Source organism: Oryzias melastigma, linkage group LG11 (assembly GCF_002922805.2).
Source record: "Oryzias melastigma strain HK-1 linkage group LG11, ASM292280v2, whole genome shotgun sequence".
Classification (NCBI taxonomy): domain Eukaryota; kingdom Metazoa; phylum Chordata; class Actinopteri; order Beloniformes; family Adrianichthyidae; genus Oryzias; species Oryzias melastigma.
This window is the reverse complement of record NC_050522.1, coordinates 6,059,029-6,079,279: the sequence shown is the minus strand read 5'-3', so window position 1 is coordinate 6,079,279 and position 20,251 is coordinate 6,059,029.

Sequence of the window (20,251 nt, the reverse complement as noted above, 5' to 3'; positions counted from 1 at the left end):
TCCATTTTCTTTGGCCCAGATCTGATGCCAAGTATCTGCTGAGAGTCCTGATCTGACTAATTTGTAACACATAATACAACAATGAACTAATTTCGTAAACAGGTAGTTGTCCCCTTTTTTATTTCATTAACTACACTTATCATTTCACACCTAAAGCTCGTTGAAGTAGCTTGAATAATGAACTTGAAAATAATAGTTGACTATTATCAAGGGAAAATAGATCATCATGTGTGAAATGGTGACTGTTAGTGGAGCAGCTTAGTGTCATTTTTAGCCAGAATCGTTCAGTTGATGATACAAGCATGAAATTTGGTACAGTTATAGTCTCTGGGTCTAGGTACAGGAGAAAAGTGCTAGCCACACAAAAATCCAATATGGCCGCCATTTTTTTCAAGATGGCCACCATGGCAGTAAAGTTGGCAGAATATCATAAAAATTGTTTACTTGATGATGTTTTCAATGGTTTCTTGCCCTGAAAATGGACTGCTAACACCAGGGTGGCAATGAGGATGAGCTCTTTCTGCCTAAAAAATGCCCTATAATGGCCCTGTAATGTTTAGCAATAAAAACCTCATTTTACCTGATGAAGTACTCAAATTTTTTCAATGTAACTCATTACACCAACAACCTTTGGTGGCCATCTTGGAAAATGGCCGCCATTTTGGAATTTAAAGTGGCTATCCCTTTTTTCTTAAAATTTGGTGTCTTATAAGTACTTCAGCCAAATTTCATGCTTGTGTCATAAAATTAAAGATTTTTTGAGTTAGCTACTCCACTATGTAGCTTCAGTATATTGATCTGTTTACATATAAATTCTTAAAAAAAAAAATACATAAAAATGCCTGTCTTAGCATCCCAGCCAACAAGATTTCTTCCAATCTGATGACATGAAACTGGAAGTTACGTGAGAAAACTGGAAGTCGTTGTTTTCTGTAACTTTACTTTTCTTTTCTTTTAAGTTTCTTTTTTATTACACTTTTTTAATTAACCCCTATTAACATATGAACTTAATAAATAATAAATTGCCCCAAGGAAACACATTTGAAACTATGGGATCAAGCTTGATTTAGAATGACATCCACATAGGGACATCTCTAGATATATTAAAGATATATTTTAGACATACTTTATAGTCACTATTACTCTGTTCTGATTAGTGAACACAAAGCTCAAGTGATGCCTGTCGGTAAGTAATCCTTCATTCCACTGTGTCTGGTGCAGAATCTGGCAAAGACACACAAGCCTTTCCAACTTAGCCCGTCTCAGATGAACTTAGCAGGGGTTGAGCTGCTCGTTGTGGACGTGAACTGCACAGCAAACAGATTTACATTGTGAATTAACGGGATTAAATGTTTTAAGGAGCTTGTCAGGTAAACCTGAATCTGCAAGCCTAAATACTTTGAGTGGCTCTGAGCCACTTCCAGCTACTTTGAAGTCTCCAGCTATCTCCTCCATGAATGGCGTATCGGGGAGCCTGTGCTGCACAGACTACAGTGGGACAACAACTGCTATCTGGCATACGCTCTGGTTGCACCTGTACCTGCCAGCACGCCGTTGGAGAAGTGCACTTCTGCTAGTTCACAAACACACGAGATGAAAAATATGCAAAGAGAGGTTTTGTATGCTAAACTTGCCTGACAGATCCCAGGCTTTGAGATCCTGAAAAGCTCCCCCCACCACCCCAAAAGCATCCCTATTTATTACAGTCACTCATTTGCAGTTATGAGAGGAATATTGCAAAAGCACATCTTCAAAAGAGAGAAAAGCTCAGCCACAAACAGAAGAGATCCACGTTAATCCGTGTAATAAAACAGGAAAAAAGAGGGTTTTAACCTTTTACATCCTTGATAAATAAAAAAAGAATTAGTGTTATATTAGTTTTGAATTTATCTGAAAAAACAGTTGCTGTCACAAATCTTACTTTAGATAAAAGTTGTTAAAAACAAGTCACAGGAGTGTTTTCAAACTTAAATCAGATTTAATATTTGACAGTTCAGTAATCAAACTATCTTTTTATCTTGTGACAGGATAGGTTCTCAGTTTATCATCTCTCTAGATTTATTTTTCAGTCAAATTGTAATTACTATTGACTTACGAAAATCAAACTACCAGCCTAAATCAAATATTTCTCACACTAGGGAGCACAGTCAATGAATTGTCTATTTTTTTTATGTCATAAGGTGCACCAAACTATAAGGCACATTAAGTGACAAAAAGATTCAGAGAAATAGCCATCAGTCAGACTCATTGACTGTAGAATCACTGGACAGCTCAACCCCTCCCCTCTCTACTTTCTGGTTCCAAGAAGGTCAAAATCCCATAAAGGTCTATTGAGAAATAGTTTTTACTCAATCATTTTATTTGTCAGAATAACCATTCTTGCTCTGATACTTCCTCCTTAACATCTTCTTTCTAATCCTATTTTTTGGTAAAGATATTTTTTTCTTTATTTCAAGTTATAAACTGACCAATCAGTAAATGCATGTGGTGCCCACTGGCCCCACCTCCAACGTTTGATTGACAGATTCTCCCGAGCTGCTTTCAGTGGAAGGGGTGTGGATTTCGCACAAGCTCACTTGTGATTAGTGACAGGGCTCAGACCAATCACTGTCGACAGGTTTCAAAATGGCGGCGGCCATATAGGGAAACCGCTGTGACGGATTTCGCCTGATTTTGCAAGAGCTGGAAGTAAGGCATTTTCCATGGGCGAGGTCAACACCTCACTCTATCCATTGTTTTCTACAGACTTTATAATCTGCATTTTACTGAAAATCTAGAACTCGTGTATAGCTACACATTAGCCACGTTAGCCCTGTCAAAATATTCACAATACCTGTAACTCCTGAACTTGTTTGCAAGTAAAATTTTCTAAAATACCGGTAAACAACTGTTAATCTGACAGTGCTAACTCTCAGCCTTCTTTGTAAAACATACAATAAGAACTCACTATCCAGCCCCTCCACTCGTTAGCCAAATTAGCTCAATCGCTATAACTTTAACCCCTAACTTTGTTAGTAAGATGTAAAAAAAAAAAAAAACAGTCCAAAATCTCTACATGTTATCCGAGTTAGCTTAATAAACACATGCAACTAAAACCAAGACCACCCCAGTCTCAGTAAAATGCGTACATATGCCACGATTTGGGAAATACTGTGTATAATATACTCCAAAAACAGGTTTTGCGTGCATATAATACGCACGGTCCTAAACGTGTTAAAATGTGTTTTCCACGTTTGACACGTCCCCTGGTGGAGCCGTGAGCATCACAGACAGCCCCACAAACGAACAATTTGCTTTTGTAACCCTAACCATAACCGACTTGTCCTTCTAACCTTAACCAGGAACGACGTCATTTAGAAAAGAGCCGGAGGATTTCTGACCATGTGATCAAAACCAAACCTAAAAAGTCGTGTATATTGTACGCCGGCGCCACCTATTCTCAATCATTGGGTATCATATGCACGCAAAAACCGTGTTTGCGTATATTATACACGGTATTTCAGAGTGCAAAGTCGTGGAATATGTACGCATTTTACTGAGAGTGGGTTGATAAACAAAAACAATCACTAAAGCAAATATTTCTGTGACTATGCCAACTTCCAACCTTGTAATGTGAAAAAACACACACACACTAAAAAAATAAATAAATAAAAATAAAAAAAGACCAACATTTTCACTCAAATTGCTTTGACAGCCACATTAATCTATATTAAATAAAAGGAGCCACAGATTTTAAAGTGCACTGTCAGATTACAAAACAAAAAAAAACATTAAGGCCTTTGAGCATGGAAATTACAGTAGTTGTCTATTTTGGACCTTTTACTAATTCTCCAAAAAAATGTGGACTTGCCTGTGCCTTAAATCTTTCAAGTCAAAGTGTTTGCTATGAACAACATTCTAGTAAGTCTCCATTTTTCCACATCACTAAGCAAACTCTGTCTTCATTTAGGAGCAGAATCCCTCACAGGCTAATGGAAGAGAAGGTTTTCAGGCTGCTCTGTAAAGCAAAAGGTTCTGCTTTACCTCATAACAGTTTTAGAAAACAAATTTGACATTAGTGTAAAAAAGTATTAAATATTCAGTGGTCTGTTAAGATAGAGGTATATTAGACATGTCTAATTTTTATTTAATGTGATTAATTTCAAATTTCCTCTGTCAACCCAACACAAAATTATCATAGATTCCTTTTAAATTGATAGATATATACACAGAGAGAGAGAAAAAATATGTAAATATATACGAGATATAGAGAGAGATAGAGATAGAGGTTGAGGGAGAGAAAGAGATATAAAGTCTAAAGAGAGAGATAGATATATAAAGGAAGAAGGAGATATATTTATAGAGAGAGAGAGAAAGAGAGATGTAGAGAGAGAAATGAAGAGAAATATAGAGCGACAGAGATAAAGAGAGGTAGATATATATATATATGCAAAAACTGAGATATAGAGAGAAAGACCGACATATATAGACAGATAGAAATTATCTTTTTACTGTATGACTCAAGTGGGAAATCTGCAAATGTTTTCTCTTCTATTTTCAAAGAGCAGAGAATAAAAAAGTTTCTGTGGGCAACTTCAAGGTTTCTGTTAAAAAAAAAAAAAAAATCCTAAAGGATTTTAGAGTACAGCGGTTTGAAAGAAAATCTACTTTAACAGGAAGTCTACACAGAGAAACAGAGGACAGTGCTACACAAGCTTCATGGGCTGGAGGAGTAATTGTTGGCTTTTTTATAGACTGTGCTTCCTTTGAAAGGATCCACCATCCTTAAGAGTGCATTTCACCTGCAGCACCAGATCCCAAAACGACTTTCATTTCCCCATTAAGGATGTTTTGAACTGTGTTTGTAACCATGGAAGATTTGCAGAGGTCCCACACAGGGTAAAGTCTAGTTTAAAATCTAAGGCAAGCAAACAGATTTTCACAATTTAAAGCTTATTAGAGCCTTTTATGTATATCATAAATATAGAACATTTTCTTAAACAATACAGCATTTTACAGAAACATGTTATATGGTTCTTCTTTATTGAAAACATATTGGCAACAATGGGGAAAAATAGTCAGTGGAGGAAAGGACCCTCTTATGCCTGCACTGTCAGGCAGTGTGTTTATTAAAAAAAAAAAAAAAAAACTATAATAAAAACTCTAAATTATGAAGAATATTGACCGACTTTACTGTGATGTATTTTTCCTTATTTTTTCTCTTGAAAAAAACATGTGCATAGGTACCTGCTCATCTAGATCAATATTTCAACCATTTTCAAATGTTATTTTTAATTAAACAAATCTGTTGTCAATGTTATTTATAGTATTCATGTAAAGGAAGAACTGAACTAAAGTACAACAAGAAAGTTGCCTTTGTTGTTGAAAAAGATGAGCAGAAAACAGCAGGAAAACATCTGTGAACTTAGAAAATCATCAGTTGAATTCAATTTTTTTTCCTATGAAGTTCTTGTTTTAATGTATTCATTGTCGTATTGCTGTCAATAAAAAAAGGGCACATTTCGTTATAATTTTTTGTGCATATATATTAAAAAAGGGCTGATTGTTTGAAGGGGGTCTGGTCCCATCCATGATGGCGCCAGAAACAATTTCCAGCTAGAAATTTAGCAACTTTTGCTGAATGAGTCAGCGGAAATTTCCTTAACGTTAAGAAACCCTTTCAAAAAGGATATTTTAAAAACTTTTCAGAGCTACCAGCTTTTAATCTTTTAAATGTGAATGATCTGTAACCGTCTAGCATATTAGAATGCAAGATGAGCTTCAAATGGGACAGAGAACGTTCATCGTTTCTTTAATTTCAAGTCAAAATTAACAAGTGATTAAATTTGTACAACTACACCCGTTTACCTCTGGAGAAAAAGCCATCAAAATGCTGCTTTTTCTCTGTGAATCAGCTCATCAGAGTCACGAAATGCAGTTTTTTCTTTCTCTGTGACAGAGCGAGTCAGAGAAAAAAAAACTGCAAAAAAGGTTGAATTAAAAAAAGAAACAGAAAACAAGGTTGAAAGCTTAAAACAGGGGGTTCCAGGAAAGGACTTTTGGCCATTGATTTAAGGCGCAAATTATTATTATTATTATTTTTTATTTTTCTGCAAAAGTCTCCGGCAGGTGGATGGTGTTCCGGCTATAAATATTTTTTCCTCTGTAGAGAGAGTCTAAGATTGTTCAGATTTTTGTTGTAATATTTTCAAGAACTACAAAGAAAGGATCTACAAACGGGTTGGACATTAACCTCATTGGGTCACGAAATCAAATGACCTCCAATTAAAAGTCGAGAAGCCTCAATGTGTCCGTATAGACATGATCTGAGTCAGTTTTGTTAATGTGCTTCTCATGATATTGCCATGTCTTTTTTGTTCTTCCTACTTACCTGATCCACAAACATTACAGAGAAAAACGCTGGGGAAGTGTTAAATATCTCTGCACTGTTTCTCCAGTCATACAGAGACCGGACAGCCCGGCTCCCCATGACCCATACTCCCAATGCCCCCGCCATAGGACACTATGGGGATGTGGTCAAAAAACATTCTCCAAGTCCATAAAACACACAAACTCCCACAAACCCCCCAGTCCCCTAGAGAGATTGTAAAGCTGGTTCGCTCTTCTACGACCAGGGCAGAAACCACAATAATGTTCTTGGATCTGAGGTTCGATCATCGGACGAACTCTTCTCTCCAGTATCCTGACGTAGACTTTCCCCAAAACACAATTTTAAACATTTTGTTAAATTCTAGAACAAATTGAATCTAAATCGCATCAACTTGGTAGGCTATATTGGTAGAGATCTCCAACCCCCCAAACAAGGATGAGTTTGTTTTTTGTTTAATTGAAAACTTTTACATCTGTTTTTAAAGGAAAATGAGGATCAACTGGCTTAGTTCAAACAAAAATTGTTCAAATCCATCAGTCAAAACAAAAACTATGACCTCTAAATACTTTCCAACAACACAGGCAACTAAAGAAAAGTCATGAAAACAGCTAAAGTGTTAAACCATACCGCGGGCCTTTCTTGACTTTAGATTTTTGGCAAAGTCTCTAAAGCTTTTAAGAGTCACCAATTGAGTTGTGACAAGTTTTCTTCCATTTCCCTTCTACAGTATACAATCAGGTTGATCTATTTAATTTTGGTGCTCTTGGAGTTGAGGGATTTCAGAACTAATCCACAGGATTTGATTTCCCCAGGACCTGTGGCCTCAGAGGTACTGATCAGTTTGAAACAAGAAGAAGAAAAACATCTGGCAGACAAAGGCTGAACTAATTTCTCTGGGGCTTTGTCCAAGTTTTAACCTTTAGAAAACTAACTTGGATGGTTGGGTTGAGTGTGTCAATGTGGGAGAATTAAGGACTAGTTTTATCATAGACATACAATCATAAGGGCAGTCATTACATTTACTTGAACACTTCAGATTTCACATTTCCTGAACCCCTGAGTCAAACTGGATACAGCTTTTAACTCGGCCAACTTGCCGTAAAACAGTGTAATCATTCAAAATTCCCAATGCTTTGAAGCTCTATATTCCCATAAATTCCTTAAATGCTCCCATCACAGCAGGGTTTCTGTTTATCCTGTATATACATTAATATTTAAATCCACAGAGCAGCTGAAATATATTCCTCCAAGACTTCAATTGGACAACCAACAGTTTCATCCCATTCCTTATTCTAATCTCATGTATACCAGTAGATGAAACTGGATTTGTTATGCAAAAAGATGCAACTATAAGAAACTGAAACCATCTTAAAACAGTCCTCCTCTCAAGGTAAGAGTGTTTTTTTTAAAGATATTTTGTAACACTGAATTAAAGCAGATTTACTTTCTGCTTGGTGGAAGTTTAGCATCTCTGTACTCTAAAGAAGAATCATTCTGGGAGTTCCATCCATCCATCTTCTTCCGCTCATCCAGGACCGGGTCATGGGGGCAGCAATCTAAGCAAAGATGCCCAGACTTCCCTCTCCCGGGTCACTTCCTTGGCCAGCTGAGGTTCTCTCCAGCATGTCCTGGGTCTTCCCCGGGAGATCCGTCCAGTGGGAGATACCCGGAACACCTCTCCAGGGAGGTGTCCAGGAGCAGACTCGTTACATTTTGATGTTTGGTCAAGGATCCCTCCACGTCCCTTTTTGGTGTTTTGGGTGTTTTTGTCATTTTTTTGACATGCTGGCTGTTTGTAGAATCAAGGGTCCACAACCCTTGAGACGCGATACTGGTTGCAGTACCGGATGCAGACTGGTCCTCGGGACGAGTCCAGGACTGGTACCCTAACCTGGCACCGGACGCAGTGCCAGATGTGGTACTGGACACAAACCAGTACCGGGTTAGGGTAAGAGTTCCGGTTGTGGCCCGGAGGTTGGGGACCCGCGGTTTAATGGGAACAGTCAGCACGTCAAAAAACAATAAGTTGGAGACACCCAAATGTAAATTTTTGATGCGGAGGAGTCCTAAAACCATGTGACGACTTGCTGGTTAAAAAAGACCTGTTGTACCATGTAAGACTTAATTCATCAACATGATGAAAAACGTCCGGATTTTCAGTTAAAATAACTACGGTGAAGTAAGAAAAACATTTGTATTTTTTTTTTCTTCTTTTTAGATGTGACCAGCACAAAAGCGGATGCAAATTTGTGTTGGACACACAAAATACGCACTGCCAAGATGCACATTGCTGCATTGCCCACACATATGTTAAGTGCATCCAAGGCTAAATGTTGTTGGTCACACATTAACCTCACTCTAACTCTTTCCAGGTCAGTGCGACCAAGAAAAGAGTTCAGCACTGGCCGCATGCATTTAGAAATTATGTGTCAATAGTCACTTTCTTCAGGATTTTATAAAAAGAAAAAAAAGTGCGTCATAAACACAACTGAACCATAGATTTTTATTATTACCTCTGATCAGTGGCTCCTTCAACCTTCCGCTAAGGCATCAAGATTTAATCAAATCTTTATGTTAACTTGCACAACCTAAAAGTGTGGTAGAGGTTGATTTAAAAGAAAACAAGAAAGATGTATAAATTCACAGCAACTTAAACTTATATTTTAGAGTTGTTAAGGTGTGCGTAACTTTTACCTCTTGACCAGGACTCCCTTGAAAAGAGATCAGTGAATTTCAATGAGATGTTTTTTCCTGGTTAAATTATGGGTTAAATAAATAAATAGCACATGTTTCATGACAGCATCCCAAATTTATCTGGTGCTCCGAATTCTGAAGCCTTTTTTCTTACTGTAGCCCTCTCGCTTTGTTAACCCCTGAATTTATTTCCAATCATGGAAAAAAAAAGTTCAATCATGTTTTTGCATTCAATTAGATGCTAGATTAAGTTGAGATTGTTAATTTGAATAAGTCACATAATTTAGATATAATTTTAGGTTTGTCAATAATCGACAGTAGGCCTTAATGGAAAGAGAAGACACCTGTTCCCATATCCAGTAATATTCACTTAATACACTACTAAGAAAAATGTTCAAACACTTCAAGAAACAAAAATACAGTAACAAGAAAAAAGTAGCAAATAGAAACACAAACAATTGCACAATTTGCCCGTATGTTTTTAGCCTGCTCTAGATGTGAAAGGTCAAAAGCAGTTTGTGTTTTTGTTGAGGCAAAGGTGAACATCACTTCTGGAACACTTCACAACTGTCTTGTTCTTGCAGTGAGGAATTCTGCACCGCTGATGCTTTTCGTCCATCGGTGTCCCACTGCATCAGTGTGAACTTCCTGAACTGGAATGGCTTGAGCTGGACCCCTACGTCTCATCTTCTCAACCTCCCTGTCAATGTTTAGTGAAGCCCTTTTCTTCTCCAGCAGGTTCTTTCCCTCCATCCAGAGGGCCAGTGCAATGGATGACCTTAAAGCTAGCAAGCCCCTGTGGTTCTTTCTGTGCGCCCCTAGGGACTCACAATCACGCCGATACAACAACCACCCATTCACTATTGCCATATCCACAAATGGAAAAACAACCGGTGATTACATTTTTTAGACCTGATATGGATACAATAGTAGGCCATCAGTGCATCAAGAGCATCAACTCTTATCATGAAACTGTTGTAGGAATGCACCATGCACCATTTTTAACCCCTTTTATAAGTTTTTTGGAAACATACTACTTTAGGGATGATCTGCCTTTGAATGGAACATTTGCTCGTCAACACAACATTTGCCTTTGAGGGAGAGCCTGAAACTTAAGGAGAAATGAATCAACAATTTATCTGATTTTGAATAGCTTGTCATCGCTGTTGGGAGCCATGTTGTTACTAAAATGTAGGTAATGTTTGATTTCTTCCCACCTGTCTCGAGACATTACATCTGCCACTGCTACACTCTACATTCATTAGACCAGTACATCCTGCTCATGTATACCACAGTACCAATAAACTGCTCCAATGAAGTCCATCCAGTTTGTGGGTGTGGTTTGGATCTTGCTGTTTGCAGTACAGGTTGCTTTGTTCAGCAATATTGTCCAAAAACTGCTCATCAAAGAAGTATCGGAAGTACTCGATGGGCAATCTTACTGTGTCTGCTTCCCAAACTGGAGTCTCTTTGATGGAGTTCTGCTGCTCCACAGTCTTCCAGAGAACGTTCTTCCTTTTCATTGTAGGAGGAGCTTCTTCAGCTGCAGAACTGGTGGATGGAGGCGCATGATGAGTCGCATAAGTGTCCATCGCTGCTTTCACTTGTTCACTCACTGCTGCTGCAGTCATCACCTATAGTGTAGAAAACACAAATCAATTAGAAAAAAAAAAACAAGCAATTGTATTCAATTACTTTAATCCAAAGCTGCCCCAATTTTTTTGGAAAGTCTGACAGTGATTTTGAAATCACCTGGTTTAGGAACATGTTCCTCTTTGCTATCGGCGAGGCAGCTGTCCTCAGTGTCCTCAGGAGGAGCCCTGGGCGTGGTCCACCTGCTGGCTTCCCATAAAATGAAGCTACGTTCATTTTCAGAAGAGAAGAGAAGAGATCTAAAAAACAATAATGGACAGAAATAGATATACCCCAACACAATATTTTAAAATTACTATACATACTGTGTGCAATAACAGTTCCTAATAAAAAAAAAAAAAAACACGCCATCCCCTCCCCCACAGGTGTTCAACACCAGTGGGGGTGCATTTTCTTAGCCCAAATCGCCAAATATCTTCTTAGCTATTGATACTCCACCGCTCAGTGGTAGTGAGACAAGTAATTAGTAAGCATATCCACACTGTCTTCCTTCCCAAAGCTGACCGTAGATCAGAAGATTTTTGAAGGATTGTTGGCTCAAAGGGGCAATTTGGTGCGAGGTGACCCTCGTAAAGAAAAAAAGAAAAGAAATTGAGAGAAATCACATTTGTATCTCACCACGATTGTTGTAAAATGACTATAAATACTCAGTGGAACAGTAGTTTATAAAGAAAAACGTGGGCGTGTGGGACGGCGTTTAGATTTTCTCTGTTGCTTGGACTGGTTTTTACATGAACAACCCAAATCGTTAAATATCTTTAAAAAAAACTCATCTGTACTCCAATGCTTCATGGTAGTAAAAAAAAATAATCATTTAGCATCCACATATTTTTTTTCTTTGTGAAACTTACCTTAGATCTGAATATTTTGGCAAAAGTGTAGTGTTGGCGCGAGGACGTCTTAGTAATCAAACCCAGGTGGTGCTCCGTCTCTGACCTTTCCTACGAGAAACTAATTCTGGAAAAATGTTCTTAGCTATATATAATCACAGTGAATTGACCAGAGATGAGGCAGTACAGGTGGTGTTTAGAGCTCATTCAGACCAAAATCAACGCAATAGGCATAAAGCGGTTAAAAGAAAAAAAACAGCTTAAAAAATGAGCAATTCAAGAAAATATTATCAAAAACAATAAACGAACTTTGATGGTACTGTCTCATGATTGTTCTACTAGATCAACCTATTTTGTTTTTATGGTTTCCTTTGTCAAATACTCCAAACAAAAGGTTTCAAACAATTAGTTAAAAAAAATAACATAAATAAATCAAAAGTGTAGAGCTTTAAGTAAACATCAAATCAGCAAAATAAAAATAAAAATCTTTGAAATCAACATTATTTAAAATTCAATTGCTTCACCTGATTTTTCTTTAACCAAATATCAGTTGAGCATTCCTTATTTTATTTTATTTTTTTATGTTCTGCGCACTATCGTCCATTTCTTTTGCTGTTTTTAATTACCATTTAAGCATTTACATAAAACACAACAAAACCCACACAATTGTCCAAATTATATGTTTTAGGTAATTTAAAAGAACTATCAAATCAATACTTAATGAACTTTATCCTTTTTACTTGCCCCTTTTGAACAGCATGTGTAAAAATGGTGTCCTTAAGTTTGGGTTTTCTTCAGTTCTTTTCCTTTTCGGTTTGGTTTTCTTCAACAGCAGATTCAGCTTGTTTTTTACCCACAGCTGTCTTCATTTCAGTTAATCATCCTCCATGAATTCAAGTGTTCGGTCTGTAGCTCAGCCACATGGTGGAGCAGTGGTCACCGCTCTCACCAGCAGCAAGAAATTCCTGGTCAAAATCCATCAGGGACTTTTCTGTGGGGAGTGTGCACGTTCTCCGCATGCACGTGTGGGTTTTCTCCCACAAAACTGCTTTAAAGGTTGATGTGTGATTCTCAAATTCTCCTCTAGATATATATATATATATACATGTGTGTGGTTATCTGTCTTTGTGAGGCGATCTGTTCAGGATGTTACCCTGTCTTTACCAAACAGGGGCTGGGATAGGCTCCAGCAACCCATGACCCCAATAGGGGATTAAGAGGAAATCATGGATGAATGGTTTTCAGTTCTACACTATCAGGTCATCTTTTTTGTCACTATTTCCTTGTTCTCTTAGTTCATGGGTTTGTTATGTCTAAGAAAAAAAACTTGTGAAACAGCAAGGCCGCAAAAGGTGAACTGTAGAACATTTCTATTTTTGCTTTCTTTAGGGTTTTAGCATTTTAGGATTCTGCTGCAATATATACTAAAATGAGTAAAAAAAGGAAAACAGACAACAAATGTTGAAGCTGAAGACAACTCAATGGAATTATTCATAAAAATTAACAAAAATATGTCATAAAAGAGGACTGGAGTGTCAGTGATCAGCATTACTCTTTCTGTCTTGACACTAACTTATCCCAATCCAAACTTGCCCCTTAAACAACACCGTTCGGATGGTACTATACTCACAGTTATAACTACAACCAATGATCCCTCTGGTGGTCTCAGTGTTACCAAGGGCCTCTTTGCTTGGAGATAATGAGTTCTTATGGAACAAAGCTGAGCAAGATGGTGCTGTAGTCTGAAAGATGAGACTGCTGGTGGGGAGGAAGAAGTAAGACTCAGCAGTGCTTGACAAACCCCACCTCACCCCCAAGGCCAACTTAATAATGTTGTCTCTTCGGGGGCACGACGTGTTTTTTTTTTTTTTTCAGAGCAATCATTCCACAAAAAGCATCATACTCTCATATGGAATCAAATTATAGAAAAAAAACACTTATGTGCAATGTTCTACTGCACAATAAAAATAGGATTCTATGTTAAAGTAGACTCCTACGGCATCAAAATACTTTTTTCAAATGTGCCAGATGTTAAAAAAAATGGACATACCTGTTGTGTTAATTACCCTTTATAGTTTACATTAGTGTGTTTCTGCTCCTGCCAGCTGTGTTCAAAAGCAACTAAGAAAAACTATAGAAAAAGGACTTTAATAGAAGGTCCTCAGGCGGATAAGAGCCCGTCCAACATGGGCATGAGATTAATGCAAAATATAAAAATAAATAAAGCACTAAAATGCCTTTAATGAATTAATTGCAATTAATGTGATAATTTGACACCACTATTAATACCACAAAATGCATAACTTGTCTGAGAAATCATTACCAGCTAAATGAGATATACAGTCAATGCTTCCATGTAACGATGAGGCTTAAAACTTTGGACAGCTCCTCCCACACCAGGGCTGGACGATACTGAGCATTCGGGTATCGATCCGATACTGCTCAATATCACTGATATCAATATTTGTCATAAATGTGGTGGATTTAACATGAGCCTTAAAATATCATTTTTTTAAATTGCAGTGACATTTTTTTGTAAGTTTCCCTTTTTGAATGACTTTATAAACATAAAAACAGAATTTGAACAATATTTTCAATTAAATGGAAAACAGTTTATTAAAATAAAAGTGAAAACGTTAATGAAAAACAGTTTACAAACCAAAAGAAACAACTAACTATAATACAAAAAATAAGTAAAAATGTTTTAAACATAAATGTTTAAAAAAACTGGAAGAAATATAAATAATTAGATCTCAATATCTGCGGACCGGTATCAATCTGATACTATGCATATTTTGGATCGATCCGCCCAGCACTATCCCAAACTTTTCTGGAGTGACAAGATTTTTAACATATTTTTGGACAAGCATCGATCAGAGAATTTGACGATAGGAAGGCAGCAGACGCAATTTTATTGCACAATTTGTGTTTAGTATGAATCGCACAAAGGACCAAAATCCAAAACACACCTCAGGCCGCGGGCCGAACAGGATAAACATTTTTAAAACTTTAAAACCGTAACTTTTTAACATAATTATGAACCAGATATATAGCATTAGCTGCAATAATGCTAGTTTGAATGATGTAAGCTGAATTTGACAGCTGAAGATGTGGAAACTGATAGCTAAAATCACTGAAGTTAATAGGTGAAACCGCTAATAGCCAGCTAAAATATGAGCTACATGGGAAGTTAGCATAAAAAACAAATAAAAAAAACAAAAAAAACCTATGTTAGCCAAAACCACCAGGTTGCAGCTGAAAAAATAGCTAAACATGAAAATGTCCAAAAAAAAAAAAAACGCCTAAATTATCCAAAACAGGTAGCATGTAAATATTAGCCTAACTCCAAAAGAGCCTAAAAAAAAAAAAAAGAAAAAGCCTAAATTATTCAAAACAGCTAGCATCTAGCTGAAATATTAGCGTGACTCCAAAACAACCTAAAAAATCGTAGTAAATAACAAATTAGCCCAAAAAAAAACCAAAAAAAAAACTTTGGTTAGTGAAAATAGCTAGCACGAAGCTGTAAAAAATAGCTAAACATCAAAATATCCTAAAAAAAAAAGCCTAAATTAGCCCAAACAGCTAGCAAGTAGCTGAAATATTAGCTTGACTCCAAAACAACCTAAAACATTTTAGTAAATGCAAAAATTGTCCAAAAAGCTAGCAGAATGCCAATTTTTTAAACTTTAAAACAAAAACATTTTAATATAGTTATGAATAATAAAAAAGCAGGAATATTATCAACGTAAATCTAAAATAATTTTCAATATTTTACTCTCCATATATATTGATTTTTCCAGATTATAAAGTTAGATATGAGCACAAGATAACATCTGGCCATTAATAACAATAAAATAGAATTACCTGCAGGGCCGGATCTGACCCCCGGGCCTTGACTTTGACACGTGCTTTAGAATCGAATCCCTCGATGAACGAGAGACTACAGTATTCCCATTCAAGTATTAGCCGTTATTATTGTTTGTCCCATAAATCCTCGCTGCAGTAATGCCATACATGAGATTGTGCCTCCGCATGGTAGCAGAAGGATGAGTTCTGTACTGCCTGTGTCTTATATTCGAATGGCACGCCATTCTTCCAAGACGGTTTTGTGTTGGCTTTGTTGGAGTCTCTTGACAGTCGTTCAGTGGCCTTGTGTTGCAATGAGGGTTCATTCAAAGCTTTGAAGCTCCCTCTGGAACACACAAAGCTGAGCTGGGTTACGGGGGCTCTCTGAGACACTGCGCTGTGAGTAAACACTCGCAGCAGGCACACACACACAAAAGAACACTCGGCAAACAATCAACACACAACAACAACAAGTGCACATCAAGTGTTTACAGTCAAAAATATATGCTGGTTTTACTGCCAGCATGGAAATGAAATTAAGAACTAGTGCCTGTTGCCCCCCTGGGTTCACAGCTACAACACTTTACAGAACATTATTTTACTTAAAAAATAAAAAGAACTGCAGTTTTGCTTTTGAGACAAAAAAGTGTGATTTAAAATCAGCTATATGAGGAAAGTGTTTTTTTCCAGTTAAGTTTCACTCAGACAAAAAAATAAGACACTGCTGAACAGCATGCTACAAGATTTATCTCAGGTTTTTTTGTCTTTTATTGTCTAAATAAAAAAGGTCATCTGCTTCTTTTCTGTCACTTTAACTTTTACAACCCCAATTAAAGGGAAATCAACATCTGTTGGTCATTAAGCATGACTGTGTATTCTCGGAAAGTCACATTGGATTAAACATTTTTAAGCTTTTAGATGTCTGGGAAACAGCCAATAAAAAGGATGGATGCTCTGAGCTCTTCCACTGATTTTTTTCTTGGAAAATGAAACAAAAAAATATAATACATTTAAAATAAATGAGCATAAAACTGTAACTTGGACAGGTGAATGTTTGCAAAAGAAAAAAAAAAGTAAAAATAATACTAAACCAGAAATAAAAACCTGCTCAGAATCTTTTTAAATCTCATTCTAAAAGTAATAATTTAATCCAAGTATTCAGTTTACTGCACAATAACAGCAACCAGACTAAAAATTTAGATTATAGACGTCATTGTTGACTCACTTTACCATGTACATTTATTATTGTGCTTAATTTAGCTTTTTTTCCAGTAAAATTACTTATTTAAAAACTTCATAGTGTGTAGATATATTGATTCTGTTCTCTTTAAAGACATTTTTTTAACTGTCTCTTAAATGTATGATATTGTATTTTTTTTAAAAAGATTGTTGGGATGCATCAATTCTTATATTTGCTGATGTGGATGAATAGCAAAAATTGGAGGATGGCAGTGACGTCAAATTGATTGATTTCATTTATGAAGAAGCCACCAGCAAAATAAATTATTAACTTTTGACTGTTTAAAGGGTGGGATTAAATGTTTTTTTAAGCTTCCTCCTACTCCCTTTTGCTGTTGTTTATGTATATGCGTGGATGAGTATATCTGTAGATTTGCGCATACATATATGTACCATATGTGGTTACTTTGTATCTGCTTGTTTGATACTTTATGCTTTACACATGCTAGAAAAATATATAAATAAATAAACTGTTAGACAAAGAAGAGGTGAATATCTTTTGCTCTGGTTTCTGACAATCTATGGAAACTAAATCTCTTTATACCCTGTCACCTCTAAAACACATTAACTACTTGCATCATAAACAAGTATAGTTTATCACATTTACCAAAAATATCCCCTATTGTTGTGCTGAAAATGAAAGCAATAGTTTTTAATGTCACAGCAAGTATTCTTTTGTTTCCACTATAAATCAATACTTTATTCACTCATTTCATGGGAAGCCCCACTGATAAACTATTTGAGCTAGCAGCACTCTGAGTCTGTCCCTGAATGTAAAACTGCAATATATGTGACAGAAAACATATCAGATATTTTAGAAACAGCTTTGTATACACAAAAAAAAACACTTATAAACAGGTACAAGTAAAATATTGATGTTTAGTTAAGCACCCATCAGAGTCATTTTTTGACGTTTTGGGTGTCCCTAACTTGACGTTTTTTGACGTGCTGGATGTTCGTGAAATCAAGGGCCCACAACTCTCGAGACGTGGCTGCGAAATCAGATGCGCACTGGTCCTCAGGATGCGTCCAGTACAGGTACCCTAACGTTAACTAAGTACTGATTCGCTCCTAGTACCGCATTCGGCTCACGCCCGGCTGGTACTGTATCTGGTCAGGTTAGGGTACCAGTACTAGGTTTGGATGCCAGTGCGCTTCGTGTCATGGTACTGGACCGGTTCTGGTTCGTGGTCTTGAGGTTGGGGACCCATGATTTAATGGGAACAGCCAGCATGTTAAAAATCCACAAGTTGGGGACACCCAAAAAATCAAAAAGTGGCTCGCAGGGTCCTTAACCAAATGTCAATATGTGACAACTTGGTAGTGAGAATGTGTTGAAACACCATAAGCTAAACTTGCGTTCACAATGTTGAATGTACCTCACATTAGCAGAACCGTTTTGTAGCCTATACAGTCAATAAATGACAACACATTATTTTAAGGTTTGAGGTTGCTTTTGCTTGACCTCACGAACCAACATTCCCTTAAGACAGTTGGGGTACCCTCTGGCAGCCCATGTGACCTTGATGGGACAAAGTAATGATAATGAACAGATAAATATGCTTCATTGTAAGTCAAATCTCTATTCTACTTTTTTTTATGTAAAATAGTTTCAAAAAGTCATTGGTTTAAATTATGTCAGCATTAAAATAGAAAACGGGAAGGAGCATTGCAGTTCAGATAACCTGCTAAAGACTTGTTGCCCTGAACTGCACCCCTGCACTTAGACAGACTTTAAAGCAGAAAAAAATCTTCTAGTTCCAACATCAGCATCTAACCTTGTGGTCCCAGTAGAGAGATAACCAGACGTAGCTCTAAACACCCCCAGACAGACCCTTATCCCTCTGGCTTAATGTCCTTGCTGCTGAGCGCAACGCAGAGAGATGGATGGCCTTGACCTATCCCTCCACACCAGGGTCCATGGCTGTGAGATTGCATGTCTGATACTATCCTCCACCTCTCAGTCTGTGACAACCAAAATCCAACCTCTTTTCCTCTCCCACTGAGCCCCCCCTAGATCGATGCACTCACTGATGTGCCGTCCATCAAATCCATGTGCTAAGCAATACACCACCTATCGAGAAAGAGTGATGTGTGCAAGACAGTGCACGGAGTGGGAGAAAGACACACACAAACTCACGTGCTTACCACTTCCTGGACAGATCACTCAATCTGGTGTCAAATGATGAACTTTTTTGTCTGGCTGTTGTCCCATCCCTCTCCTCAGCTCATCTTCTCTGCTCTGTCTCAACTCACATCCTTGACATGTCATGATCAAATGGTTGCTTTTAGAGTTCAGCGAATGACCTGTACTCCAGAAGGCCAGCACTCTGTCATATCTCTCTTCTTCCTACATCCTTTCCATCACTCCACAACCTTTTCCCCATCAGGAAATCCTGTCATTTCTCTTTGACTCAGGATGGATAGTTTCCATATCGTTCCAGTTTATGGGAACACCTAAGCCACATCCAACTCCTCTCTATACTCCAAATGGTGCACTTTGAGGGTGCTGTAAAATAGAACCATGAGCTTGAGAACTATAAAGTATAACTGATCAATGAAAAGAAATCATACTCAACCAGATACCAGTAAAACCTTAATCTCACAATATCAACTGCTCAACCCCTTGTATCCCTTACATTGTAAAATATTATAGGTTTTACCCGCCAAACAGAAGAAGATCAAAAAAGAGGGAAAATGACCAAACCAAGACTTTATGCCTTCATGAAAGTTGGTAATAAATATTGGAAAATCTTTTACAACATCTTATGATATCTGTAACATGATTTTTGAGAAACAGGAAACAAGTAATGAATATCAACACAAGTTAATAAAGCATTCACACCTACATACAGCAAGATTCTGAATAAAATCACATCCCTTTCACTTATTAATACTGACTCATACTCACACATGAAAGCAAGCCTTAATAACTTTCCTATCAGTGTGTTTCTTCAGTTCAATGTCACTTTATAAAAGCCACAAGTCAGAGCAGAAATTCTTTAATATGTGCAAATTGTGGTTAAAGTTCATTCCTTCCCTGAATTCAAATAACACAATTCCAGATGCAGGCCATTGTTAAATGAAGTCATTGAAGGCAAGCAAGGGACTGAGGCAGTAATTTCCCTTGGATCAACCCTTATAGTAAAAATAAGGGAGAAAAAAGAGATATTAACACCTACGTTTGAGGATTTTTTTCCCCTAAAGTTTGCTTGTATGGAGTTAAAAACAAATAAAACCTCCTATAATTACTGGTGACTGGATTTACAATTACTGTGAATCCCTGAGTCATTGTGAACTCCAGCTGGTAATTGTAAGATATGCATGCAGGAGGCGTGCATTGAATTAAAGACAGCACTGCAGTCTGACGGAACAAGCTGTGGTAGAGGGCCTTGAGTCAACAGTGGGTGGCCAGAGGTATATAGGAGGCAAACTTGTGCGGCGATGTAGATGCGAGGCCCAGAGTGAGTAATGAAAGAGATATTTACTGTAAATCCTCAGCAGCTAGGGGAGCGATAAACATCACAAACACAATCAGATGCTGCCTTAGAGGTGCCTACGCATCTGCTCGTCTCCTGTGGAGAAAGCAGAGACAGCAAAGCCTACAGAGGGGGTGGGG